General features: G+C 43.5%; 24 non-coding genes across 24 annotated transcripts; all 24 read right to left on the reverse strand.

The window, feature by feature from the left end:
• Positions 1–199: 199 nt before the first annotated feature.
• Positions 200–281, reverse strand: trnas-aga (transfer RNA serine (anticodon AGA)). The gene has a single exon. It is a non-coding gene; the product is annotated as a tRNA-Ser (tRNA).
• A 216-nt stretch (positions 282–497) lies between these two features.
• trnad-guc (transfer RNA aspartic acid (anticodon GUC)) lies at positions 498–569 on the reverse strand. Its single transcript has one exon. It is a non-coding gene; the product is annotated as a tRNA-Asp (tRNA).
• Positions 570–2,150: 1,581 nt separating this feature from the next.
• On the reverse strand, positions 2,151–2,232 carry trnas-aga (transfer RNA serine (anticodon AGA)). Its single transcript has one exon. It is a non-coding gene; the product is annotated as a tRNA-Ser (tRNA).
• A 216-nt stretch (positions 2,233–2,448) lies between these two features.
• On the reverse strand, positions 2,449–2,520 carry trnad-guc (transfer RNA aspartic acid (anticodon GUC)). The gene has a single exon. It is a non-coding gene; the product is annotated as a tRNA-Asp (tRNA).
• Positions 2,521–4,100: 1,580 nt separating this feature from the next.
• Positions 4,101–4,181, reverse strand: trnas-aga (transfer RNA serine (anticodon AGA)). Its single transcript has one exon. It is a non-coding gene; the product is annotated as a tRNA-Ser (tRNA).
• Positions 4,182–4,397: 216 nt separating this feature from the next.
• On the reverse strand, positions 4,398–4,469 carry trnad-guc (transfer RNA aspartic acid (anticodon GUC)). Its single transcript has one exon. It is a non-coding gene; the product is annotated as a tRNA-Asp (tRNA).
• A 1,583-nt stretch (positions 4,470–6,052) lies between these two features.
• On the reverse strand, positions 6,053–6,134 carry trnas-aga (transfer RNA serine (anticodon AGA)). The gene has a single exon. It is a non-coding gene; the product is annotated as a tRNA-Ser (tRNA).
• A 1,868-nt stretch (positions 6,135–8,002) lies between these two features.
• Positions 8,003–8,084, reverse strand: trnas-aga (transfer RNA serine (anticodon AGA)). Its single transcript has one exon. It is a non-coding gene; the product is annotated as a tRNA-Ser (tRNA).
• A 216-nt stretch (positions 8,085–8,300) lies between these two features.
• trnad-guc (transfer RNA aspartic acid (anticodon GUC)) lies at positions 8,301–8,372 on the reverse strand. The gene has a single exon. It is a non-coding gene; the product is annotated as a tRNA-Asp (tRNA).
• A 1,581-nt stretch (positions 8,373–9,953) lies between these two features.
• trnas-aga (transfer RNA serine (anticodon AGA)) lies at positions 9,954–10,035 on the reverse strand. The gene has a single exon. It is a non-coding gene; the product is annotated as a tRNA-Ser (tRNA).
• Positions 10,036–10,251: 216 nt separating this feature from the next.
• Positions 10,252–10,323, reverse strand: trnad-guc (transfer RNA aspartic acid (anticodon GUC)). Its single transcript has one exon. It is a non-coding gene; the product is annotated as a tRNA-Asp (tRNA).
• Positions 10,324–11,903: 1,580 nt separating this feature from the next.
• trnas-aga (transfer RNA serine (anticodon AGA)) lies at positions 11,904–11,984 on the reverse strand. Its single transcript has one exon. It is a non-coding gene; the product is annotated as a tRNA-Ser (tRNA).
• A 216-nt stretch (positions 11,985–12,200) lies between these two features.
• Positions 12,201–12,272, reverse strand: trnad-guc (transfer RNA aspartic acid (anticodon GUC)). Its single transcript has one exon. It is a non-coding gene; the product is annotated as a tRNA-Asp (tRNA).
• Positions 12,273–13,855: 1,583 nt separating this feature from the next.
• On the reverse strand, positions 13,856–13,937 carry trnas-aga (transfer RNA serine (anticodon AGA)). The gene has a single exon. It is a non-coding gene; the product is annotated as a tRNA-Ser (tRNA).
• Positions 13,938–15,805: 1,868 nt separating this feature from the next.
• Positions 15,806–15,887, reverse strand: trnas-aga (transfer RNA serine (anticodon AGA)). Its single transcript has one exon. It is a non-coding gene; the product is annotated as a tRNA-Ser (tRNA).
• A 216-nt stretch (positions 15,888–16,103) lies between these two features.
• Positions 16,104–16,175, reverse strand: trnad-guc (transfer RNA aspartic acid (anticodon GUC)). Its single transcript has one exon. It is a non-coding gene; the product is annotated as a tRNA-Asp (tRNA).
• A 1,581-nt stretch (positions 16,176–17,756) lies between these two features.
• Positions 17,757–17,838, reverse strand: trnas-aga (transfer RNA serine (anticodon AGA)). The gene has a single exon. It is a non-coding gene; the product is annotated as a tRNA-Ser (tRNA).
• A 216-nt stretch (positions 17,839–18,054) lies between these two features.
• On the reverse strand, positions 18,055–18,126 carry trnad-guc (transfer RNA aspartic acid (anticodon GUC)). The gene has a single exon. It is a non-coding gene; the product is annotated as a tRNA-Asp (tRNA).
• A 1,879-nt stretch (positions 18,127–20,005) lies between these two features.
• Positions 20,006–20,077, reverse strand: trnad-guc (transfer RNA aspartic acid (anticodon GUC)). The gene has a single exon. It is a non-coding gene; the product is annotated as a tRNA-Asp (tRNA).
• A 1,581-nt stretch (positions 20,078–21,658) lies between these two features.
• On the reverse strand, positions 21,659–21,740 carry trnas-aga (transfer RNA serine (anticodon AGA)). Its single transcript has one exon. It is a non-coding gene; the product is annotated as a tRNA-Ser (tRNA).
• A 215-nt stretch (positions 21,741–21,955) lies between these two features.
• On the reverse strand, positions 21,956–22,027 carry trnad-guc (transfer RNA aspartic acid (anticodon GUC)). The gene has a single exon. It is a non-coding gene; the product is annotated as a tRNA-Asp (tRNA).
• A 1,580-nt stretch (positions 22,028–23,607) lies between these two features.
• trnas-aga (transfer RNA serine (anticodon AGA)) lies at positions 23,608–23,689 on the reverse strand. Its single transcript has one exon. It is a non-coding gene; the product is annotated as a tRNA-Ser (tRNA).
• A 215-nt stretch (positions 23,690–23,904) lies between these two features.
• Positions 23,905–23,976, reverse strand: trnad-guc (transfer RNA aspartic acid (anticodon GUC)). The gene has a single exon. It is a non-coding gene; the product is annotated as a tRNA-Asp (tRNA).
• A 1,881-nt stretch (positions 23,977–25,857) lies between these two features.
• trnad-guc (transfer RNA aspartic acid (anticodon GUC)) lies at positions 25,858–25,929 on the reverse strand. The gene has a single exon. It is a non-coding gene; the product is annotated as a tRNA-Asp (tRNA).
• Positions 25,930–26,433: the final 504 nt, after the last annotated feature.

Genomic DNA, 26,433 nt, shown 5'->3' on the forward strand with positions numbered 1-26,433 from the left:
GATAGACAGGCTGAATCACTGTCGCAACTATGACTGATTGTTGCGATTTTTTAATCGGATGTATCGTGAATATTGCAGATTAATAAAAATGAGAACAAATGTCAGTGTTGAAAGGTGTGGGACGTTGTTCCAATTATCACATGATCAGTTTGGTAGCGAACTGGTTAAATTGTGAAATGGAATGAAAAATGCTGAGAATCGTAGTCGGCAGGATTCGAACCTACGCGGGAAAATCCCAATGGATTTCTAGTCCATCGCCTTAACCACTCGGCCACGATTACTGTGTCGCTGGCTTTTTAAACGTTACTCAGAAAAAACTCAGTCATCCATCTCTGTGCAGCAGACGACCGAAGAATCCTGAAAAAGTCTCCGTTTGCAAAAAATCTGGAAGAGGCAAACTCCTCCACATGCATTTTCACAGTTCGATTTCGCTCTGGAATTTTTAATATGTATCTACCAAGAAACAGAAGTAAAAATCAACATTTTGAAACATCTGCCTCCCCGTCGGGGAATTGAACCCCGGTCTCCCGCGTGACAGGCGGGGATACTCACCACTATACTAACGAGGAACTGACGGATAGCTGCTTTGTCGGAGCAGGAATCGAGCTGTGAACAGAACTGGACACCATGAGAAGTCGACAGACACATTGAGAGACAGAGACAAACCGACAAACAGGGAGAGACAGACACCGAGATAGAGATAACGAGAGACAGAAAGTGTGAGACTGAGAAGGAGAGGCAGTTTGGGTGAGAAAAAGACTCAAACACATACAGAGACAGAGATTTGTGTGTTTGATCTATTAAGAGAGAAAGGGAAAGAGTGAGAGAAAGACAATGATAAAGACAGTGACAAGGAGAGAGACAGATAGAGAGAAAGAGATAGAGACTAAAACAGAAAATGATGGAAATACTTCTCAGGTTAGAGGCAGGGACTAACAGAGACAGGCAAAGAAATGGACAGACCGAAATGATGGGAAAGAGAGAGCCAGTCAGACAAAGAATCTGAGAGAATCCCATTGGAACAGACGTGGGCACCGTGAGAAAGAGACAGATTGAGAGACTGAGACAAACGGAGAAACAGGGACAGACAGAGTGAGTCAGACTGAGAGAGACAAAGACTCAGACATACAAACACATACACAGCTCTGTGTAGAGAGAGAGAGAGGCAGAGACCGAGCGACACAGATACATTTCACAATTTCATTTCATTATCGGTTCAGAGTGACACATAGTTACAGAAAATTGTTGATTCAACCGATGAAAATCGGACATCACTGATCAGAATGGGAGGAAATCTGTGAAAAAATAAATAGAAACCAGGAGTGGGGAAGAACCCACGGTGGAAAACCCTTTGAAGTTTAAGGCCAACGACATAACCACTCGGTTATCCTGGCCCTGTGAGAGCTTGGATTCTGTCTCTGTGACAAACTGGGCTTCAACACCAACTCCACATACAAACACATGCACATAGTCTTTTAGTGAGCATTTACGAACATTTTGAGGAATATTGACACTGGGGCAACTCTCCTACTCTGTTTTGAGTAATGCTCTGTGACCTTTCATATCCACCCGAGGGTGCAGACGGAGCTTCAATTTAACATTTCATCCGAAAGTCAACAGCTTCAACATTGCAAAATTCCCCAAGTGCTGCACTTGAGTGTTAGCCAAGATGATATGCTCAAGTCCAAGGAGTGCGACTTGAAGACACAAACTCCTGATTCAGTCGAGAATGCTGCCACTGAACCAAAGCCGATACAAAAGTTCACAACCGTATTATTTTCCCTAAGTCTTTTTTATAAGTTCCAGGACATACAAAATTCATGGTGATGATTTCCACAGACAGTTGCACATACACAGAGACAAAAATAGAGATAGACAGACACAGAGACACAGATAACCAAAAATTTACACGCACCAACGGGCATGCACAGCTGCCTTAGACATCTCGAGGGATAGACAGGCTGAATCACTGTCGCAACTATGACTGATTGTTGCGATTTTTTAATCGGATGTATCGTGAATATTGCAGATTAATAAAAATGAGAACAAATGTCAGTGTTGAAAGGTGTGGGACGTTGTTCCAATTATCACATGATCAGTTTGGTAGCGAACTGGTTAAATTGTGAAATGGAATGAAAAATGCTGAGAATCGTAGTCGGCAGGATTCGAACCTGCGCGGGAAAATCCCAATGGATTTCTAGTCCATCGCCTTAACCACTCGGCCACGATTACTGTGTCGCTGGCTTTTTAAACGTTACTCAGAAAAAACTCAGTCATCCATCTCTGTGCAGCAGACGACCGAAGAATCCTGAAAAAGTCTCCGTTTGCAAAAAATCTGGAAGAGGCAAACTCCTCCACATGCATTTTCACAGTTCGATTTGGCTCTGGAATTTTTAATATGTATCTACCAAGAAACAGAATTAAAAATCAACATTTTGAAACATCTGCCTCCCCGTCGGGGAATTGAACCCCGGTCTCCCGCGTGACAGGCGGGGATACTTACCACTATACTAACGAGGAACTGACGGATAGCTGCTCTGTCGGAGCAGGAATCGAGCTGTGAACAGAACTGGACACCATGAGAAGTCGACAGACACATTGAGAGACAGAGACAAACCGACAAACAGGGAGAGACAGACACCGAGATAGAGACAACGAGATACAGAAAGTGTGAGACTGAGAAGGAGAGGCAGATTTGGTGAGAAAAAGACTCAAACACATACAGAGACAGAGATTTGTTTGTTTGATCTATTAAGAGAGAAAGGGAAAGAGTGAGAGAAAGACAATGATAAAGACAATGACAAGGAGAGAGACAGATAGAGAGAAAGAGATAGAGACTAAAACAGAAAATGATGGAAATACTTCTCAGGTTAGAGGCAGGGACTAACAGAGACAGGCAAAGAAATGGACAGACCGAAATGATGGGAAAGAGAGAGCCAGTCAGACAAAGAATCTGAGAGAATCCCATTGGAACAGACGTGGGCACCGTGAGAAAGAGACAGATTGAGAGACTGAGACAAACGGAGAAACAGGGACAGACAGTGTGAGTCAGACTGAGAGAGACAAAGATTCAGACATACAAACACATGCACAGCTCTGTGTAGAGAGAGAGAGAGGCAGAGACCGAGCGACACAGATACATTTCACAATTTCATTTCATTATCGGTTCAGAGTGACACATAGTTACAGAAAATTGTTGATTCAACCGATGAAAATCGGACATCACTGATCAGAATGGGAGGAAATCTGTGTTAAAATAAATAGAAACCAGGAGTGGGGAAGAACCCACGGTGGAAAACCCTTTGAAGTTAAGGCCAACGACATAACCACTCGGTTATCCTGGCCCTGTGAGAGTTTGGATTCTGTCTCTGTGACAAACTGGGCTACAACCCCAACCCCACATACAAACACATGCACATAGTCTTTTAGTGAGCATTTACGAACATTTTTAGTAATATTTACACGGGGGCAACTCTCCTACTCTGTTTCGAGTAATGCTCTGGGACCTTTCATATCCACCCGAGGGTGCAGACGGAGCTTCAATTTAACATTTCATCCGAAAGTCAACAGCTTCAACATTGCAAAATTCCCCAAGTGCTGCACTTGAGTGTTAGCCAAGATGATATGCTCAAGTCCAAGGAGTGCGACTTGAAGACACAAACTCCTGATTCAGTCGAGAATGCTGCCACTGAACCAAAGCCGATACAAAAGTTCACAACCGTATTATTTTCCCCAAGTCATTTTTATAAGTTCCAGGACATACCAAATTCATGGTGATGATTTCCACAGACAGTTGCACATACACAGAGACAAAAATAGAGATAGACAGACACAGAGACACAGATAACCAAAAATTTATACGCACCAACGGGCATGCACAGCTGCCTTAGACATCTCGAGGGATAGACAGGCTGAATCACTGTCGCAACTATGACTGATTGTTGAGATTTTTTAATCGGATGTATCGTGTATATTGCAGATTAATAAAAATGAGAACAAATGTCAGTGTTGAAAGGTGTGGGACGTTATTCCAATTATCACATGATCAGTTTGGTCGCGAACTGGTTAAATTGTGAAATGGAATGAAAAATGCTGAGAATCGTAGTCGGCAGGATTCGAACCTGCGCGGGAAATCCCAATGGATTTCTAGTCCATCGCCTTAACCACTCGGCCACGATTACTGTGTCGCTGGCTTTTTAAACGTTACTCAGAAAAAACTCAGTCTTCCATCTCTGTGCAGCAGACGGCCGAAGAATCCTGAAAAAGTCTCCGTTTGCAAAAAATCTGGAAGAGGCAAACTCCTCCACATGTATTTTCACAGTTCGATTTCGCTCTGGAATTTTTAATATGTATCTACCAAGAAACAGAAGTAAAAATCAACATTTTGAAACATCTGCCTCCCCGTCGGGGAATTGAACCCCGGTCTCCCGCGTGACAGGCGGGGATACTTACCACTATACTAACGAGGAACTGACGGATAGCTGCTCTGTCGGAGCAGGAATCGAGCTGTGAACAGAACTGGACACCATGAGAAGTCGACAGACACATTGAGAGACAGAGACAAACCGACAAACAGGGAGAGACAGACACCGAGATAGAGACAACGAGAGACAGAAAGTGTGAGACTGAGAAGGAGAGGCAGATTGGGTGAGAAAAAGACTCAAACACATACAGAGACAGAGATTTGTGTGTTTGATCTATTAAGAGAGAAAGGGAAAGAGTGAGAGAAAGACAATGATAAAGACAGTGACAAGGAGAGAGACAGATAGAGAGAAAGAGATAGAGACTAAAACAGAAAATGATGGAAATACTTCTCAGGTTAGAGGCAGGGACTAACAGAGACAGGCAAAGAAATGGACAGACCGAAATGATGGGAAAGAGAGAGCCAGTCAGACAAAGAATCTGAGAGAATCCCATTGGAACAGACGTGGGCACCGTGAGAAAGAGACAGATTGAGAGACTGAGACAAACGGAGAAACAGGGACAGACAGAGTGAGTCAGACTGAGAGAGACAAAGACTCAGACATACAAACACATACACAGCTCTGTGTAGAGAGAGAGAGAGAGGCAGAGACCGAGCGACACAAATACATTTCACAATTTCATTTCATTATCGGTTCAGAGTGACACATAGTTACAGAAAATTGTTGATTCAACCGATGAAAATCGGACATCACTGATCAGAATGGGAGGAAATCTGTGTTAAAATAAATAGAAACCAGGAGTGGGGAAGAACCCACGGTGGAAAACCCTTTGAAGTTTAAGGCCAACGACATAACGACTCGGTTATCCTGGCCCTGTGAGAGCTTGGATTCTGTCTCTGTGACAAACTGGGCTTCAACACCAACCCCACATACAAACACATGCACATAGTCTTTTAGTGAGCATTTACGAACATTTTGAGGAATATTGACACTGGGGCAACTCTCCTACTCTGTTTCGAGTAATGCTCTGGGACCTTTCATATCCACCCGAGGGTGCAGACGGAGTTTCAATTTAACATTTCATCCGAAAGTCAACAGCTTCAACATTGCAAAATTCCCCAAGTGCTGCACTTGAGTGTTAGCCAAGATGATATGCTCAAGTCCAAGGAGTGCGACTTGAAGACACAAACTCCTGATTCAGTCGAGAATGCTGCCACTGAACCAAAGCCGATACAAAAGTTCACAACCGTATTATTTTCCTCAAGTCTTTTTTATAAGTTCCAGGACATATCAAATTCATGGTGATGATTTCCACAGACAGTTGCACATACACAGAGACAAAAATAGAGATAGACAGACACAGAGACACAGATAACCAAAAATTTACACGCACCAACGGGCATGCACAGCTGCCTTCGACATCTCGAGGGATAGACAGGCTGAATCACTGTCGCAACTATGACTGATTGTTGCGATTTTTTAATCGGATGTATCGTGAATATTGCAGATTAATAAAAATGAGAACAAATGTCAGTGTTGAAAGGTGTGGGACGTTAATCCAATTATCACATGATCAGTTTGGTAGCGAACTGGTTAAATTGTGAAATGGAATGAAAAATGCTGAGAATCGTAGTCGGCAGGATTCGAACCTGCGCGGGAAAATCCCAATGGATTTCTAGTCCATCGCCTTAACCACTCGGCCACGACTACTGTGTCGCTGGCTTTTTAAACGTTACTGAGAAAAAACTCAGTCATCCATCTTTGTGCAGCAGACGGCCAAAGAATCCTGAAAAAGTCTCCGTTTGCAAAAAATCTGGAAGAGGCAAACTCCTCCACATGTATTTTCACAGTTCGATTTCGCTCTGGAATTTTTAATATGTATCTACCAAGAAACAGAAGTAAAAATCAACATTTTGAAACATCTGCCTCCCGTCGGGGAAGTGAACCCCGGTCTCCCGCGTGACAGGCGGGGATACTTACCGCTATACTAACGAGGAACTGACGGATAGCTGCTCTGTCGGAGCAGGAATCGAGCTGTGAACAGAACTGGACACCATGAGAAGTCGACAGACACATTGAGAGACAGAGACAAACCGACAAACAGGGAGAGACAGACACCGAGATAGAGACAACGAGAGACAGAAAGTGTGAGACTGAGAAGGAGAGGCAGATTGGGTGAGAAAAAGACTCAAACACATACAGAGACAGAGATTTGTGTGTTTGATCTATTAAGAGAGAAAGGGAAAGAGTGAGAGAAAGACAATGATAAAGACAGTGACAAGGAGAGAGACAGATAGAGAGAAAGAGATAGAGACTAAAACAGAAAATGATGGAAATACTTCTCAGGTTAGAGGCAGGGACTAACAGAGACAGGCAAAGAAATGGACAGACCGAAATGATGGGAAAGAGAGAGCCAGTCAGACAAAGAATCTGAGAGAATCCCATTGGAACAGACGTGGGCACCGTGAGAAAGAGACAGATTGAGAGACTGAGACAAACGGAGAAACAGGGACAGACAGAGTGAGTCAGACTGAGAGAGACAAAGACTCAGACATACAAACACATACACAGCTCTGTGTAGAGAGAGAGAGAGGCAGAGACCGAGCGACACAGATACATTTCACAATTTCATTTCATTATCGGTTCAGAGTGACACATAGTTACAGAAAATTGTTGATTCAACCGATGAAAATCGGACATCACTGATCAGAATGGGAGGAAATCTGTGTTAAAATAAATAGAAACCAGGAGTGGGGAAGAACCCACGGTGGAAAACCCTTTGAAGTTTAAGGCCAACGACATAACCACTCGGTTATCCTGGCCCTGTGAGAGCTTGGATTCTGTCTCTGTGACAAACTGGGCTTCAACACCAACTCCACATACAAACACATGCACATAGTCTTTTAGTGAGCATTTACGAACATTTTGAGGAATATTGACACTGGGGCAACTCTCCTACTCTGTTTTGAGTAATGCTCTGTGACCTTTCATATCCACCCGAGGGTGCAGACGGAGCTTCAATTTAACATTTCATCCGAAAGTCAACAGCTTCAACATTGCAAAATTCCCCAAGTGCTGCACTTGAGTGTTAGCCAAGATGATATGCTCAAGTCCAAGGAGTGCGACTTGAAGACACAAACTCCTGATTCAGTCGAGAATGCTGCCACTGAACCAAAGCCGATACAAAAGTTCACAACCGTATTATTTTCCCTAAGTCTTTTTTATAAGTTCCAGGACATACAAAATTCATGGTGATGATTTCCACAGACAGTTGCACATACACAGAGACAAAAATAGAGATAGACAGACACAGAGACACAGATAACCAAAAATTTACACGCACCAACGGGCATGCACAGCTGCCTTAGACATCTCGAGGGATAGACAGGCTGAATCACTGTCGCAACTATGACTGATTGTTGCGATTTTTTAATCGGATGTATCGTGAATATTGCAGATTAATAAAAATGAGAACAAATGTCAGTGTTGAAAGGTGTGGGACGTTGTTCCAATTATCACATGATCAGTTTGGTAGCGAACTGGTTAAATTGTGAAATGGAATGAAAAATGCTGAGAATCGTAGTCGGCAGGATTCGAACCTGCGCGGGAAAATCCCAATGGATTTCTAGTCCATCGCCTTAACCACTCGGCCACGATTACTGTGTCGCTGGCTTTTTAAACGTTACTCAGAAAAAACTCAGTCATCCATCTCTGTGCAGCAGACGACCGAAGAATCCTGAAAAAGTCTCCGTTTGCAAAAAATCTGGAAGAGGCAAACTCCTCCACATGCATTTTCACAGTTCGATTTCGCTCTGGAATTTTTAATATGTATCTACCAAGAAACAGAAGTAAAAATCAACATTTTGAAACATCTGCCTCCCCGTCGGGGAATTGAACCCCGGTCTCCCGCGTGACAGGCGGGGATACTTACCACTATACTAACGAGGAACTGACGGATAGCTGCTTTGTCGGAGCAGGAATCGAGCTGTGAACAGAACTGGACACCATGAGAAGTCGACAGACACATTGAGAGACAGAGACAAACCGACAAACAGGGAGAGACAGACACCGAGATAGAGACAACGAGAGACAGAAAGTGTGAGACTGAGAAGGAGAGGCAGTTTGGGTGAGAAAAAGACTCAAACACATACAGAGACAGAGATTTGTGTGTTTGATCTATTAAGAGAGAAAGGGAAAGAGTGAGAGAAAGACAATGATAAAGACAGTGACAAGGAGAGAGACAGATAGAGAGAAAGAGATAGAGACTAAAACAGAAAATGATGGAAATACTTCTCAGGTTAGAGGCAGGGACTAACAGAGACAGGCAAAGAAATGGACAGACCGAAATGATGGGAAAGAGAGAGCCAGTCAGACAAAGAATCTGAGAGAATCCCATTGGAACAGACGTGGGCACCGTGAGAAAGAGACAGATTGAGAGACTGAGACAAACGGAGAAACAGGGACAGACAGAGTGAGTCAGACTGAGAGAGACAAAGACTCAGACATACAAACACATACACAGCTCTGTGTAGAGAGAGAGAGAGGCAGAGACCGAGCGACACAGATACATTTCACAATTTCATTTCATTATCGGTTCAGAGTGACACATAGTTACAGAAAATTGTTGATTCAACCGATGAAAATCGGACATCACTGATCAGAATGGGAGGAAATCTGTGAAAAAATAAATAGAAACCAGGAGTGGGGAAGAACCCACGGTGGAAAACCCTTTGAAGTTTAAGGCCAACGACATAACCACTCGGTTATCCTGGCCCTGTGAGAGCTTGGATTCTGTCTCTGTGACAAACTGGGCTTCAACACCAACTCCACATACAAACACATGCACATAGTCTTTTAGTGAGCATTTACGAACATTTTGAGGAATATTGACACTGGGGCAACTCTCCTACTCTGTTTTGAGTAATGCTCTGTGACCTTTCATATCCACCCGAGGGTGCAGACGGAGCTTCAATTTAACATTTCATCCGAAAGTCAACAGCTTCAACATTGCAAAATTCCCCAAGTGCTGCACTTGAGTGTTAGCCAAGATGATATGCTCAAGTCCAAGGAGTGCGACTTGAAGACACAAACTCCTGATTCAGTCGAGAATGCTGCCACTGAACCAAAGCCGATACAAAAGTTCACAACCGTATTATTTTCCCTAAGTCTTTTTTATAAGTTCCAGGACATACAAAATTCATGGTGATGATTTCCACAGACAGTTGCACATACACAGAGACAAAAATAGAGATAGACAGACACAGAGACACAGATAACCAAAAATTTACACGCACCAACGGGCATGCACAGCTGCCTTAGACATCTCGAGGGATAGACAGGCTGAATCACTGTCGCAACTATGACTGATTGTTGCGATTTTTTAATCGGATGTATCGTGAATATTGCAGATTAATAAAAATGAGAACAAATGTCAGTGTTGAAAGGTGTGGGACGTTGTTCCAATTATCACATGATCAGTTTGGTAGCGAACTGGTTAAATTGTGAAATGGAATGAAAAATGCTGAGAATCGTAGTCGGCAGGATTCGAACCTGCGCGGGAAAATCCCAATGGATTTCTAGTCCATCGCCTTAACCACTCGGCCACGATTACTGTGTCGCTGGCTTTTTAAACGTTACTCAGAAAAAACTCAGTCATCCATCTCTGTGCAGCAGACGACCGAAGAATCCTGAAAAAGTCTCCGTTTGCAAAAAATCTGGAAGAGGCAAACTCCTCCACATGCATTTTCACAGTTCGATTTGGCTCTGGAATTTTTAATATGTATCTACCAAGAAACAGAATTAAAAATCAACATTTTGAAACATCTGCCTCCCCGTCGGGGAATTGAACCCCGGTCTCCCGCGTGACAGGCGGGGATACTTACCACTATACTAACGAGGAACTGACGGATAGCTGCTCTGTCGGAGCAGGAATCGAGCTGTGAACAGAACTGGACACCATGAGAAGTCGACAGACACATTGAGAGACAGAGACAAACCGACAAACAGGGAGAGACAGACACCGAGATAGAGACAACGAGATACAGAAAGTGTGAGACTGAGAAGGAGAGGCAGATTTGGTGAGAAAAAGACTCAAACACATACAGAGACAGAGATTTGTTTGTTTGATCTATTAAGAGAGAAAGGGAAAGAGTGAGAGAAAGACAATGATAAAGACAATGACAAGGAGAGAGACAGATAGAGAGAAAGAGATAGAGACTAAAACAGAAAATGATGGAAATACTTCTCAGGTTAGAGGCAGGGACTAACAGAGACAGGCAAAGAAATGGACAGACCGAAATGATGGGAAAGAGAGAGCCAGTCAGACAAAGAATCTGAGAGAATCCCATTGGAACAGACGTGGGCACCGTGAGAAAGAGACAGATTGAGAGACTGAGACAAACGGAGAAACAGGGACAGACAGTGTGAGTCAGACTGAGAGAGACAAAGATTCAGACATACAAACACATGCACAGCTCTGTGTAGAGAGAGAGAGAGGCAGAGACCGAGCGACACAGATACATTTCACAATTTCATTTCATTATCGGTTCAGAGTGACACATAGTTACAGAAAATTGTTGATTCAACCGATGAAAATCGGACATCACTGATCAGAATGGGAGGAAATCTGTGTTAAAATAAATAGAAACCAGGAGTGGGGAAGAACCCACGGTGGAAAACCCTTTGAAGTTAAGGCCAACGACATAACCACTCGGTTATCCTGGCCCTGTGAGAGTTTGGATTCTGTCTCTGTGACAAACTGGGCTACAACCCCAACCCCACATACAAACACATGCACATAGTCTTTTAGTGAGCATTTACGAACATTTTTAGTAATATTTACACGGGGGCAACTCTCCTACTCTGTTTCGAGTAATGCTCTGGGACCTTTCATATCCACCCGAGGGTGCAGACGGAGCTTCAATTTAACATTTCATCCGAAAGTCAACAGCTTCAACATTGCAAAATTCCCCAAGTGCTGCACTTGAGTGTTAGCCAAGATGATATGCTCAAGTCCAAGGAGTGCGACTTGAAGACACAAACTCCTGATTCAGTCGAGAATGCTGCCACTGAACCAAAGCCGATACAAAAGTTCACAACCGTATTATTTTCCCCAAGTCATTTTTATAAGTTCCAGGACATACCAAATTCATGGTGATGATTTCCACAGACAGTTGCACATACACAGAGACAAAAATAGAGATAGACAGACACAGAGACACAGATAACCAAAAATTTATACGCACCAACGGGCATGCACAGCTGCCTTAGACATCTCGAGGGATAGACAGGCTGAATCACTGTCGCAACTATGACTGATTGTTGAGATTTTTTAATCGGATGTATCGTGTATATTGCAGATTAATAAAAATGAGAACAAATGTCAGTGTTGAAAGGTGTGGGACGTTATTCCAATTATCACATGATCAGTTTGGTCGCGAACTGGTTAAATTGTGAAATGGAATGAAAAATGCTGAGAATCGTAGTCGGCAGGATTCGAACCTGCGCGGGAAATCCCAATGGATTTCTAGTCCATCGCCTTAACCACTCGGCCACGATTACTGTGTCGCTGGCTTTTTAAACGTTACTCAGAAAAAACTCAGTCTTCCATCTCTGTGCAGCAGACGGCCGAAGAATCCTGAAAAAGTCTCCGTTTGCAAAAAATCTGGAAGAGGCAAACTCCTCCACATGTATTTTCACAGTTCGATTTCGCTCTGGAATTTTTAATATGTATCTACCAAGAAACAGAAGTAAAAATCAACATTTTGAAACATCTGCCTCCCCGTCGGGGAATTGAACCCCGGTCTCCCGCGTGACAGGCGGGGATACTTACCACTATACTAACGAGGAACTGACGGATAGCTGCTCTGTCGGAGCAGGAATCGAGCTGTGAACAGAACTGGACACCATGAGAAGTCGACAGACACATTGAGAGACAGAGACAAACCGACAAACAGGGAGAGACAGACACCGAGATAGAGACAACGAGAGACAGAAAGTGTGAGACTGAGAAGGAGAGGCAGATTGGGTGAGAAAAAGACTCAAACACATACAGAGACAGAGATTTGTGTGTTTGATCTATTAAGAGAGAAAGGGAAAGAGTGAGAGAAAGACAATGATAAAGACAGTGACAAGGAGAGAGACAGATAGAGAGAAAGAGATAGAGACTAAAACAGAAAATGATGGAAATACTTCTCAGGTTAGAGGCAGGGACTAACAGAGACAGGCAAAGAAATGGACAGACCGAAATGATGGGAAAGAGAGAGCCAGTCAGACAAAGAATCTGAGAGAATCCCATTGGAACAGACGTGGGCACCGTGAGAAAGAGACAGATTGAGAGACTGAGACAAACGGAGAAACAGGGACAGACAGAGTGAGTCAGACTGAGAGAGACAAAGACTCAGACATACAAACACATACACAGCTCTGTGTAGAGAGAGAGAGAGAGGCAGAGACCGAGCGACACAAATACATTTCACAATTTCATTTCATTATCGGTTCAGAGTGACACATAGTTACAGAAAATTGTTGATTCAACCGATGAAAATCGGACATCACTGATCAGAATGGGAGGAAATCTGTGTTAAAATAAATAGAAACCAGGAGTGGGGAAGAACCCACGGTGGAAAACCCTTTGAAGTTTAAGGCCAACGACATAACGACTCGGTTATCCTGGCCCTGTGAGAGCTTGGATTCTGTCTCTGTGACAAACTGGGCTTCAACACCAACCCCACATACAAACACATGCACATAGTCTTTTAGTGAGCATTTACGAACATTTTGAGGAATATTGACACTGGGGCAACTCTCCTACTCTGTTTCGAGTAATGCTCTGGGACCTTTCATATCCACCCGAGGGTGCAGACGGAGTTTCAATTTAACATTTCATCCGAAAGTCAACAGCTTCAACATTGCAAAATTCCCCAAGTGCTGCACTTGAGTGTTAGCCAAGATGATATGCTCAAGTCCAAGGAGTGCGACTTGAAGACACAAACTCCTGATTCAGTCGAGAATGCTGCCACTGAACCAAAGCCGATACAAAAGTTCACAACCGTATTATTTTCCTCAAGTCTTTTTTATAAGTTCCAGGACATATCAAATTCATGGTGATGATTTCCACAGACAGTTGCACATACACAGAGACAAAAATAGAGATAGACAGACACAGAGACACAGATAACCAAAAATTTACACGCACCAACGGGCATGCACAGCTGCCTTCGACATCTCGAGGGATAGACAGGCTGAATCACTGTCGCAACTATGACTGATTGTTGCGATTTTTTAATCGGATGTATCGTGAATATTGCAGATTAATAAAAATGAGAACAAATGTCAGTGTTGAAAGGTGTGGGACGTTAATCCAATTATCACATGATCAGTTTGGTAGCGAACTGGTTAAATTGTGAAATGGAATGAAAAATGCTGAGAATCGTAGTCGGCAGGATTCGAACCTGCGCGGGAAAATCCCAATGGATTTCTAGTCCATCGCCTTAACCACTCGGCCACGACTACTGTGTCGCTGGCTTTTTAAACGTTACTGAGAAAAAACTCAGTCATCCATCTTTGTGCAGCAGACGGCCAAAGAATCCTGAAAAAGTCTCCGTTTGCAAAAAATCTGGAAGAGGCAAACTCCTCCACATGTATTTTCACAGTTCGATTTCGCTCTGGAATTTTTAATATGTATCTACCAAGAAACAGAAGTAAAAATCAACATTTTGAAACATCTGCCTCCCGTCGGGGAAGTGAACCCCGGTCTCCCGCGTGACAGGCGGGGATACTTACCGCTATACTAACGAGGAACTGACGGATAGCTGCTCTGTCGGAGCAGGAATCGAGCTGTGAACAGAACTGGACACCATGAGAAGTCGACAGACACATTGAGAGACAGAGACAAACCGACAAACAGGGAGAGACAGACACCGAGATAGAGACAACGAGAGACAGAAAGTGTGAGACTGAGAAGGAGAGGCAGATTGGGTGAGAAAAAGACTCAAACACATACAGAGACAGAGATTTGTGTGTTTGATCTATTAAGAGAGAAAGGGAAAGAGTGAGAGAAAGACAATGATAAAGACAGTGACAAGGAGAGAGACAGATAGAGAGAAAGAGATAGAGACTAAAACAGAAAATGATGGAAATACTTCTCAGGTTAGAGGCAGGGACTAACAGAGACAGGCAAAGAAATGGACAGACCGAAATGATGGGAAAGAGAGAGCCAGTCAGACAAAGAATCTGAGAGAATCCCATTGGAACAGACGTGGGCACCGTGAGAAAGAGACAGATTGAGAGACTGAGACAAACGGAGAAACAGGGACAGACAGAGTGAGTCAGACTGAGAGAGACAAAGACTCAGACATACAAACACATACACAGCTCTGTGTAGAGAGAGAGAGAGGCAGAGACCGAGCGACACAGATACATTTCACAATTTCATTTCATTATCGGTTCAGAGTGACACATAGTTACAGAAAATTGTTGATTCAACCGATGAAAATCGGACATCACTGATCAGAATGGGAGGAAATCTGTGTTAAAATAAATAGAAACCAGGAGTGGGGAAGAACCCACGGTGGAAAACCCTTTGAAGTTTAAGGCCAACGACATAACCACTCGGTTATCCTGGCCCTGTGAGAGCTTGGATTCTGTCTCTGTGACAAACTGGGCTTCAACACCAACTCCACATACAAACACATGCACATAGTCTTTTAGTGAGCATTTACGAACATTTTGAGGAATATTGACACTGGGGCAACTCTCCTACTCTGTTTTGAGTAATGCTCTGTGACCTTTCATATCCACCCGAGGGTGCAGACGGAGCTTCAATTTAACATTTCATCCGAAAGTCAACAGCTTCAACATTGCAAAATTCCCCAAGTGCTGCACTTGAGTGTTAGCCAAGATGATATGCTCAAGTCCAAGGAGTGCGACTTGAAGACACAAACTCCTGATTCAGTCGAGAATGCTGCCACTGAACCAAAGCCGATACAAAAGTTCACAACCGTATTATTTTCCCTAAGTCTTTTTTATAAGTTCCAGGACATACAAAATTCATGGTGATGATTTCCACAGACAGTTGCACATACACAGAGACAAAAATAGAGATAGACAGACACAGAGACACAGATAACCAAAAATTTACACGCACCAACGGGCATGCACAGCTGCCTTAGACATCTCGAGGGATAGACAGGCTGAATCACTGTCGCAACTATGACTGATTGTTGCGATTTTTTAATCGGATGTATCGTGAATATTGCAGATTAATAAAAATGAGAACAAATGTCAGTGTTGAAAGGTGTGGGACGTTGTTCCAATTATCACATGATCAGTTTGGTAGCGAACTGGTTAAATTGTGAAATGGAATGAAAAATGCTGAGAATCGTAGTCGGCAGGATTCGAACCTGCGCGGGAAAATCCCAATGGATTTCTAGTCCATCGCCTTAACCACTCGGCCACGATTACTGTGTCGCTGGCTTTTTAAACGTTACTCAGAAAAAACTCAGTCATCCATCTCTGTGCAGCAGACGACCGAAGAATCCTGAAAAAGTCTCCGTTTGCAAAAAATCTGGAAGAGGCAAACTCCTCCACATGCATTTTCACAGTTCGATTTCGCTCTGGAATTTTTAATATGTATCTACCAAGAAACAGAAGTAAAAATCAACATTTTGAAACATCTGCCTCCCCGTCGGGGAATTGAACCCCGGTCTCCCGCGTGACAGGCGGGGATACTTACCACTATACTAACGAGGAACTGACGGATAGCTGCTTTGTCGGAGCAGGAATCGAGCTGTGAACAGAACTGGACACCATGAGAAGTCGACAGACACATTGAGAGACAGAGACAAACCGACAAACAGGGAGAGACAGACACCGAGATAGAGACAACGAGAGACAGAAAGTGTGAGACTGAGAAGGAGAGGCAGTTTGGGTGAGAAAAAGACTCAAACACATACAGAGACAGAGATTTGTGTGTTTGATCTATTAAGAGAGAAAGGGAAAGAGTGAGAGAAAGACAATGATAAAGACAGTGACAAGGAGAGAGACAGATAGAGAGAAAGAGATAGAGACTAAAACAGAAAATGATGGAAATACTTCTCAGGTTAGAGGCAGGGACTAACAGAGACAGGCAAAGAAATGGACAGACCGAAATGATGGGAAAGAGAGAGCCAGTCAGACAAAGAATCTGAGAGAATCCCATTGGAACAGACGTGGGCACCGTGAGAAAGAGACAGATTGAGAGACTGAGACAAACGGAGAAACAGGGACAGACAGAGTGAGTCAGACTGAGAGAGACAAAGACTCAGACATACAAACACATACACAGCTCTGTGTAGAGAGAGAGAGAGGCAGAGACCGAGCGACACAGATACATTTCACAATTTCATTTCATTATCGGTTCAGAGTGACACATAGTTACAGAAAATTGTTGATTCAACCGATGAAAATCGGACATCACTGATCAGAATGGGAGGAAATCTGTGAAAAAATAAATAGAAACCAGGAGTGGGGAAGAACCCACGGTGGAAAACCCTTTGAAGTTTAAGGCCAACGACATAACCACTCGGTTATCCTGGCCCTGTGAGAGCTTGGATTCTGTCTCTGTGACAAACTGGGCTTCAACACCAACTCCACATACAAACACATGCACATAGTCTTTTAGTGAGCATTTACGAACATTTTGAGGAATATTGACACTGGGGCAACTCTCCTACTCTGTTTTGAGTAATGCTCTGTGACCTTTCATATCCACCCGAGGGTGCAGACGGAGCTTCAATTTAACATTTCATCCGAAAGTCAACAGCTTCAACATTGCAAAATTCCCCAAGTGCTGCACTTGAGTGTTAGCCAAGATGATATGCTCAAGTCCAAGGAGTGCGACTTGAAGACACAAACTCCTGATTCAGTCGAGAATGCTGCCACTGAACCAAAGCCGATACAAAAGTTCACAACCGTATTATTTTCCCTAAGTCTTTTTTATAAGTTCCAGGACATACAAAATTCATGGTGATGATTTCCACAGACAGTTGCACATACACAGAGACAAAAATAGAGATAGACAGACACAGAGACACAGATAACCAAAAATTTACACGCACCAACGGGCATGCACAGCTGCCTTAGACATCTCGAGGGATAGACAGGCTGAATCACTGTCGCAACTATGACTGATTGTTGCGATTTTTTAATCGGATGTATCGTGAATATTGCAGATTAATAAAAATGAGAACAAATGTCAGTGTTGAAAGGTGTGGGACGTTGTTCCAATTATCACATGATCAGTTTGGTAGCGAACTGGTTAAATTGTGAAATGGAATGAAAAATGCTGAGAATCGTAGTCGGCAGGATTCGAACCTGCGCGGGAAAATCCCAATGGATTTCTAGTCCATCGCCTTAACCACTCGGCCACGATTACTGTGTCGCTGGCTTTTTAAACGTTACTCAGAAAAAACTCAGTCATCCATCTCTGTGCAGCAGACGACCGAAGAATCCTGAAAAAGTCTCCGTTTGCAAAAAATCTGGAAGAGGCAAACTCCTCCACATGCATTTTCACAGTTCGATTTGGCTCTGGAATTTTTAATATGTATCTACCAAGAAACAGAATTAAAAATCAACATTTTGAAACATCTGCCTCCCCGTCGGGGAATTGAACCCCGGTCTCCCGCGTGACAGGCGGGGATACTTACCACTATACTAACGAGGAACTGACGGATAGCTGCTCTGTCGGAGCAGGAATCGAGCTGTGAACAGAACTGGACACCATGAGAAGTCGACAGACACATTGAGAGACAGAGACAAACCGACAAACAGGGAGAGACAGACACCGAGATAGAGACAACGAGAGACAGAAAGTGTGAGACTGAGAAGGAGAGGCAGTTTGGGTGAGAAAAAGACTCAAACACATACAGAGACAGAGATTTGTGTGTTTGATCTATTAAGAGAGAAAGGGAAAGAGTGAGAGAAAGACAATGATAAAGACAGTGACAAGGAGAGAGACAGATAGAGAGAAAGAGATAGAGACTAAAACAGAAAATGATGGAAATACTTCTCAGGTTAGAGGCAGGGACTAACAGAGACAGGCAAAGAAATGGACAGACCGAAATGATGGGAAAGAGAGAGCCAGTCAGACAAAGAATCTGAGAGAATCCCATTGGAACAGACGTGGGCACCGTGAGAAAGAGACAGATTGAGAGACTGAGACAAACGGAGAAACAGGGACAGACAGAGTGAGTCAGACTGAGAGAGGCAAAGACTCAGAGATACAAACACATACACAGCTCTGTGTAGAGAGAGAGAGAGGCAGAGACCGAGCGACACAGATACATTTCACAATTTCATTTCATTATCGGTTCAGAGTGACACATAGTTACAGAAAATTGTTGATTCAACCGATGAAAATCGGACATCACTGATCAGAATGGGAGGAAATCTGTGTTAAAATAAATAGAAACCAGGAGTGGGGAAGAACCCACGGTGGAAAACCCTTTGAAGTTTAAGGCCAACGACATAACCACTCGGTTATCCTGGCCCTGTGAGAGCTTGGATTCTGTCTCTGTGACAAACTGGGCTTCAACACCAACCCCACATACAAACACATGCACATAGTCTTTTAGTGAGCATTTACGAACATTTTGAGGAATATTGACACTGGGGCAACTCTCCTACTCTGTTTCGAGTAATGCTCTGGGACCTTTCATATCCACCCGAGGGTGCAGACGGAGCTTCAATTTAACATTTCATCCGAAAGTCAACAGCTTCAACATTGCAAAATTCCCCAAGTGCTGCACTTGAGTGTTAGCCAAGATGATATGCTCAAGTCCAAGGAGTGCGACTTGAAGACACAAACTCCTGATTCAGTCGAGAATGCTGCCACTGAACCAAAGCCGATACAAAAGTTCACAACCGTATTATTTTCCTCAAGTCTTTTTTATAAGTTCCAGGACATACCAAATTCATGGTGATGATTTCCACAGACAGTTGCACATACACAGAGACAAAAATAGAGATAGACAGACACAGAGACACAGATAACCAAAAATTTACACGCACCAACGGGCATGCACAGCTGCCTTCGACATCTCGAGGGATAGACAGGCTGAATCACTGTCGCAACTATGACTGATTGTTGCGATTTTTTAATCGGATGTATCGTGAATATTGCAGATTAATAAAAATGAGAACAAATGTCAGTGTTGAAAGGTGTGGGACGTTATTCCAATTATCGCATGATCAGTTTGGTTGCGAACTGGTTAAATTGTGAAATGGAATGAAAAATGCTGAGAATCGTAGTCGGCAGGATTCGAACCTCCACGGTAAAATCCCAATGGATTTCTAGTCCATCGCCTTAACCACTCGTCCACGACTACTGTGTCGCTGGCTTTTTAAACGTTACTCAGAAAAAACTCAGTCATCCATCTCTGTGCAGCAGACGGCCAAAGAATCCTGAAAAAGTCTCCGTTTGCTAAAAATCTGGAAGAGGCAAACTCCTCTACCTGTATTTTCACAGTTCGATTTCGCTCTGAAATTTTTAATATGTATCTACCAAGAAACAGAAGTAAAAATCAACGTTTTGAAACATCTGCCTCCCCGTCGGGGAATTGAACCCCGGTCTCCCGCGTGACAGGCGGGGATACTCACCACTATACTAACGAGGAACTGACGGATAACTCCTCTGTCGGAGCAGGAATCGAGCTGTGAACAGAACTCGACACCATGCGAAGTCGACAGACACATTGAGAGACAGAGACAAACCGACAAACAGGGAGAGACAGACACCGAGATAGAGACAACGAGAGACAGAAAGTGTGAGACTGAGAAGGAGAGGCAGATTGGGTGAGAAAAAGACTCAAACACATACAGAGACAGAGATTTGTGTGTTTGATCTATTAAGAGAGAAAGGGAAAGAGTGAGAGAAAGACAATGATAAAGACAGTGACAAGGAGAGAGACAGATAGAGAGAAAGAGATAGAGACTAAAACAGAAAATGATGGAAATACTTCTCAGGTTAGAGGCAGGGACTAACAGAGACAGGCAAATAAATGGACAGACCGAAATGATGGGAAAGAGAGAGCCAGTCAGACAAAGAATGTGAGAGAATCCCATTGGAACAGACGTGGGCACCGTGAGAAAGAGACAGATTGAGAGACTGAGACAAACGGAGAAACAGGGACAGACAGAGTGAGTCAGACTGAGAGAGACAAAGACTCAGACATACAAACACATGCACAGCTCTGTGTAGAGAGAGAGAGAGGCAGAGACCGAGCGACACAGATACATTTCACAATTTCATTTCATTATCGGTTCAGAGTGACACATAGTTACAGAAAATTGTTGATTCAACCGATGAAAATCGGACATCACTGATCAGAATGGGAGGAAATCTGTGTTAAAATAAATAGAAACCAGGAGTGGGGAAGAACCCACGGTGGAAAACCCTTTGAAGTTTAAGGCCAACGACATAACCACTCGGTTATCCTGGCCCTGTGAGAGCTTGGATTCTGTCTCTGTGACAAACTGGGCTTCAACACCAACCCCACATACAAACACATGCACATAGTCTTTTAGTGAGCATTTACGAACATTTTGAGGAATATTGACACGGGGGCAACTCTCCTACTCTGTTTAGAGTAATGCTCTGGGACCTTTCATATCCACCCGAGGGTGCAGACGGAGCTTCAATTTAACATTTCATCCGAAAGTCAACAGCTTCAACATTGCAAAATTCCCCAAGTGCTGCACTTGAGTGTTAGCCAAGATGATATGCTTAAGTCCAAGGAGTGCGACTTGAAAACACAAACTCCTGATTCAGTCGAGAATGCTGCCACTGAACCAAAGCCGATACAAAAGTTCACAACCGTATTATTTTCCCCAAGTCTTTTTTATAAGTTCCAGGACATACCAAATTCATGGTGATGATTTCCACAGACAGTTGCACATACACAGAGACAAAAATAGAGATAGACAGACACAGAGACACAGATAAACAAAAATTTACACGCACCAACGGGCATGCACAGCTGCCTTAGACATCTCGAGGGATAGACAGGCTGAATCACTGTCGCAACTATGACTGATTGTTGCGATTTTTTAATCGGATGTATCGTGAATATTGCAGATTAATAAAAATGAGAACAAATGTCAGTGTTGAAAGGTGTGGGACGTTATTCCAACTATCACATGATCAGTTTGGTAGCGAACTGGTTAAATTGTGAAATGGAATGAAAAATGCTGCGAATCGTAGTCGGCAGGATTCGAACCTGTGCGGGAAAATCCCAATGGATTTCTAGTCCATCGCCTTAACCACTCGGCCACGACTACTGTGTCGCTGGCTTTTTAAACGTTACTCAGAAAAAACTCAGTCATCCATCTCTGTGCAGCAGACGGCCAAAGAATCCTGAAAAAGTCTCCGTTTGCTAAAAATCTGGAAGAGGCAAACTCCTCTACCTGTATTTTCACAGTTCGATTCGCTCTGGAATTTTTAATATGTATCTACCAAGAAACAGAAGTAAAAATCAACGTTTTGAAACATCTGCCTCCCCGTCGGGGAATTGAACCCCGGTCTCCCGCGTGACAGGCGGGGATACTCACCACTATACTAACGAGGAACTGACGGATACCTCGTCTGTCGGAGCAGGAATCGAGCTGTGAACAGAACTGGACACCATGAGAAGTCGACAGACACATTGAGAGACAGAGACAAACCGACAAACAGGGAGAGACAGACACCGAGATAGAGAAAACGAGAGACAGAAAGTGTGAGACTGAGAAGGAGAGGCAGATTGGGTGAGAAAAAGACTCAAACACATACAGAGACAGAGATTTGTGTGTTTGATCTATTAAGAGAGAAAGGGAAAGAGTGAGAGAAAGACAATGATAAAGACAGTGACAAGGAGAGAGACAGATAGAGAGAAAGAGATAGAGACTAAAACAGAAAATGATGGAAATACTTCTCAGGTTAGAGGCAGGGACTAACAGAGACAGGCAAATAAATGGACAGACCGAAATGATGGGAAAGAGAGAGCCAGTCAGACAAAGAATCTGAGAGAATCCCATTGGAACAGACGTGGGCACCGTGAGAAAGAGACAGATTGAGAGACTGAGACAAACGGAGAAACAGGGACAGACAGAGTGAGTCAGACTGAGAGAGACAAAGACTCAGACATACAAACACATGCACAGCTCTGTGTAGAGAGAGAGAGAGGCAGAGACCGAGCGACACAGAAACATTTCACAATTTCATTTCATTATCGGTTCAGAGTGACACATAGTTACAGAAAATTGTTGATTCAAACGATGAAAATCGGACATCACTGATCAGAATGGGAGGAAATCTGTGTTAAAATAAATAGAAACCAGGAGTGGGGAAGAACCCACGGTGGAAAACCCTTTGAAGTTTAAGGCCAACGACATAACCACTCGGTTATCCTGGCCCTGTGAGAGCTTGGATTCTGTCTCTGTGACAAACTGGGCTTCAACACCAACCCCACATACAAACACATGCACATAGTCTTTTAGTGAGCATTTACGAACATTTTGAGGAATATTGACACGGGGGCAACTCTCCTACTCTGTTTCGAGTAAGCTCTGGGACCTTTCATATCCACCCGAGGGTGCAGACGGAGCTTCAATTTAACATTTCATCCGAAAGTCAACAGCTTCAAAATTGCAAAATTCCCCAAGTGCTGCACTTGAGTGTTAGCCAAGATGATATGCTCAAGTCCAAGGAGTGCGACTTGAAGACACAAACTCCTGATTCAGTCGAGAATGCTGCCACTGAACCAAAGCCGATACAAAAGTTCACAACCGTATTATTTTCCCCAAGTCTTTTTTATAAGTTCCAGGACATACCAAATTCATGGTGATGATTTCCACAGACAGTTGCACATACACAGAGACAAAAATAGAGATAGACAGACACAGAGACACAGATAACCAAAAATTTACGCGCACCAACGGGCATGCACAGCTGCCTTAGACATCTCGAGGGATAGACAGGCTGAATCACTGTCGCAACTATGACTGATTGTTGCGATTTTTTAATCGGATGTTTCGTGAATATTGCAGATTAATAAAAATGAGAACAAATGTCAGTGTTGAAAGGTGTGGGACGTTATTCCAATTATCACATGATCTGTTTGGTAGCGAACTGGTTAAATTGTGAAATGGAATGAAAAATGCTGAGAATCGTAGTCGGCAGGATTCGAACCTACGCGGGAAAATCCCAATGGATTTCTAGTCCATCGCCTTAACCACTCGGCCACGACTACTGTGTCGCTGGGTTTTTAAACGTTACTCAGAAAAAACTCAGTCATCCATCTCTGTGCAGCAGACGGCCAAAGAATCCTGAAAAAGTCTCCGTTTGCTAAAAATCTGGAAGAGGCAAACTCCTCTACCTGTATTTTCACAGTTCGATTCGCTCTGGAATTTTTAATATGTATCTACCAAGAAACAGAAGTAAAAAGCAACGTTTTGAAACATCTGCCTCCCCGTCGGGGAATTGAACCCCGGTCTCCCGCGTGACAGGCGGGGATACTCACCACTATACTAACGAGGAACTGACGGATAGCTCCTCTGTCGGAGCAGGAATCGAGCTGTGAACAGAACTGGACACCATGAGAAGTCGACAGACACATTGAGAGACAGAGACAAACCGACAAACAGGGAGAGACAGACACCGAGATAGAGACAACGAGAGACAGAAAGTGTGAGACTGAGAAGGAGAGGCAGATTGGGTGAGAAAAAGACTCAAACACATACAGAGACAGAGATTTGTGTGTTTGATCTATTAAGAGAGAAAGGGAAAGAGTGAGAGAAAGACAATGATAAAGACAGTGACAAGGAGAGAGACAGATAGAGAGAAAGAGATAGAGACTAAAACAGAAAATGATGGAAATACTTCTCAGGTTAGAGGCAGGGACTAACAGAGACAGGCAAATAAATGGACAGACCGAAATGATGGGAAAGAGAGAGCCAGTCAGACAAAGAATCTGAGAGAATCCCATTGGAACAGACGTGGGCACCGTGAGAAAGAGACAGATTGAGAGACTGAGACAAACGGAGAAACAGGGACAGACAGAGTGAGTCAGACTGAGAGAGACAAAGACTCAGACATACAAACACATGCACAGCTCTGTGTAGAGAGAGAGAGAGAGGCAGAGACCGAGCAACACAGAAACATTTCACAATTTCATTTCATTATCGGTTCAGAGTGACACATAGTTACAGAAAATTGTTGATTCAAACGATGAAAATCGGACATCACTGATCAGAATGGGAGGAAATCTGTGTTAAAATAAATAGAAACCAGGAGTGGGGAAGAACCCACGGTGGAAAACCCTTTGAAGTTTAAGGCCAACGACATAACCACTCGGTTATCCTGGCCCTGTGAGAGCTTGGATTCTGTCTCTGTGACAAACTGGGCTTCAACACCAACCCCACATACAAACACATGCACATAGTCTTTTAGTGAGCATTTACGAACATTTTGAGGAATATTGACACGGGGGCAACTCTCCTACTCTGTTTCGAGTAATGCTCTGGGACCTTTCATATCCACCCGAGGGTGCAGACGGAGCTTCAATTTAACATTTCATCCGAAAGTCAACAGCTTCAAAATTGCAAAATTCCCCAAGTGCTGCACTTGAGTGTTAGCCAAGATGATATGCTCAAGTCCAAGGAGTGCGACTTGAAGACACAAACTCCTGATTCAGTCGAGAATGCTGCCACTGAACCAAAGCCGATACAAAAGTTCACAACCGTATTATTTTCCCCAAGTCTTTTTTATAAGTTCCAGGACATACCAAATTCATGGTGATGATTTCCACAGACAGTTGCACATACACAGAGACAAAAATAGAGATAGACAGACACAGAGACACAGATAACCAAAAATTTACGCGCACCAACGGGCATGCACAGCTGCCTTAGACATCTCGAGGGATAGACAGGCTGAATCACTGTCGCAACTATGACTGATTGTTGCGATTTTTTAATCGGATGTTTCGTGAATATTGCAGATTAATAAAAATGAGAACAAATGTCAGTGTTGAAAGGTGTGGGACGTTATTCCAATTATCACATGATCTGTTTGGTAGCGAACTGGTTAAATTGTGAAATGGAATGAAAAATGCTGAGAATCGTAGTCGGCAGGATTCGAACCTACGCGGTAAAATCCCAATGGATTTCTAGGCCATCGGCTTAACCACTCGGCCACGACTACTGCGTCGCTGGCTTTTTAAACGTTACTCAGAAAAAACTCAGTCATCCATCTCTGTGCAGCAGACGGCCAAAGAATCCTGAAAAAGTCTCCGTTTGCAAAAAATCTGGAAGATGCAAACTCCTCGACCTGTATTTTCACAGTTCGATTTCGCTCTGGAATTTTTAATATGTATCTACCAAGAAACAGAAGTAAAAATCAATGTTTTGAAACATCTGCCTCCCCGTCGGGGAATTGAACCCCGGTCTCCCGCGTGACAGGCGGGGATACTCACCACTATACTAACGAGGAACTGACGGATACCTCGTCTGTCGGAGCAGGAATCGAGCTGTGAACAGAACTGGACACCATGAGAAGTCGACAGACACATTGAGAGACAGAGACAAACCGACAAACAGGGAGAGACAGACACCGAGATAGAGAAAACGAGAGACAGAAAGTGTGAGACTGAGAAGGAGAGGCAGATTGGGTGAGAAAAAGACTCAAACACATACAGAGACAGAGATTTGTGTGTTTGATCTATTAAGAGAGAAAGGGAAAGAGTGAGAGAAAGACAATGATAAAGACAGTGACAAGGAGAGAGACAGATAGAGAGAAAGAGATAGAGACTAAAACAGAAAATGATGGAAATACTTCTCAGGTTAGAGGCAGGGACTAACAGAGACAGGCAAATAAATGGACAGACCGAAATGATGGGAAAGAGAGAGCCAGTCAGACAAAGAATCTGAGAGAATCCCATTGGAACAGACGTGGGCACCGTGAGAAAGAGACAGATTGAGAGACTGAGACAAACGG

Source organism: Pristiophorus japonicus, unplaced genomic scaffold, assembly GCF_044704955.1.
Source record: "Pristiophorus japonicus isolate sPriJap1 unplaced genomic scaffold, sPriJap1.hap1 HAP1_SCAFFOLD_685, whole genome shotgun sequence".
Classification (NCBI taxonomy): domain Eukaryota; kingdom Metazoa; phylum Chordata; class Chondrichthyes; family Pristiophoridae; genus Pristiophorus; species Pristiophorus japonicus.